This window comes from Apis dorsata, unplaced genomic scaffold (genome assembly GCF_000469605.1).
Source record: "Apis dorsata unplaced genomic scaffold, Apis dorsata 1.3 scaffold_42, whole genome shotgun sequence".
Taxonomy (NCBI): Eukaryota; Metazoa; Arthropoda; class Insecta; order Hymenoptera; family Apidae; genus Apis; species Apis dorsata.
In genome coordinates, this window is record NW_006263344.1 from 735,316 (window position 1) to 736,133 (window position 818).

The following is an 818-nucleotide window of genomic DNA, read 5'->3' on the forward strand; positions in this document are numbered from 1 at the left end:
TCAAATATACACTCACTCTCGGTCTTCTATTCAATATTTCAAATGCTTTCAAACTTACTCGATTGATTGAAATTTAAATTCGACGAAGGGTGCGGAAGTCGTCGATGGCTCGTCTTCCAGTTCTAATAACTTCCGCAAACATGCCCGGCCGGGGAAAGGAGACAGGTATTAACATCGACAGACAGAAAGACAGACTGGTCGAATGCTCGACCCGCTTATCGTGACTCATTCTAGAAAATGTGGAGTGGTGCCAGCCGACAAGAGGGCGGATGAGGTCGCTTGGCACTTCGACCCTCGTGGTAATACATCATTCGGCTCTAGTTTTAATATCCATCCCGCGCTTCTCCCGCTGACGTTTACTTCTTGGTTCGTCGTTCGCTTATATTTAGCGATCGATCTCTGTCCACAATGGGCCACCGATTCGTCGAACGAATCCTCATCACCTAGGCATCACCGAAAATAACGCCGACCGAGATAAATATTTATCCACGAACAACGATATAACATAATATTTTTGACGACTTTTTCCGTATATTCTACGACGAAAAAACTCGTGGGAGAAATTATTTTACGAATAAAAATAAATAATTTCGATTCTTGATGAGTTTATTTAGAGATTGATTTTTCGAAATCTTAAATGTTATTTCGATAACGAAATTTTCACTATCCACTAACGTGGAATGTCACTAACATTAGTTTTGAAAAATATAATAAGTTTAGAGAATTTTTCTCCATCCATAAAACTTCCAATCTTTTAATCTTTCAAACCAAATTACAATTCACAATTTCTCTTAGAAATAATATTAAAAATTTAATAA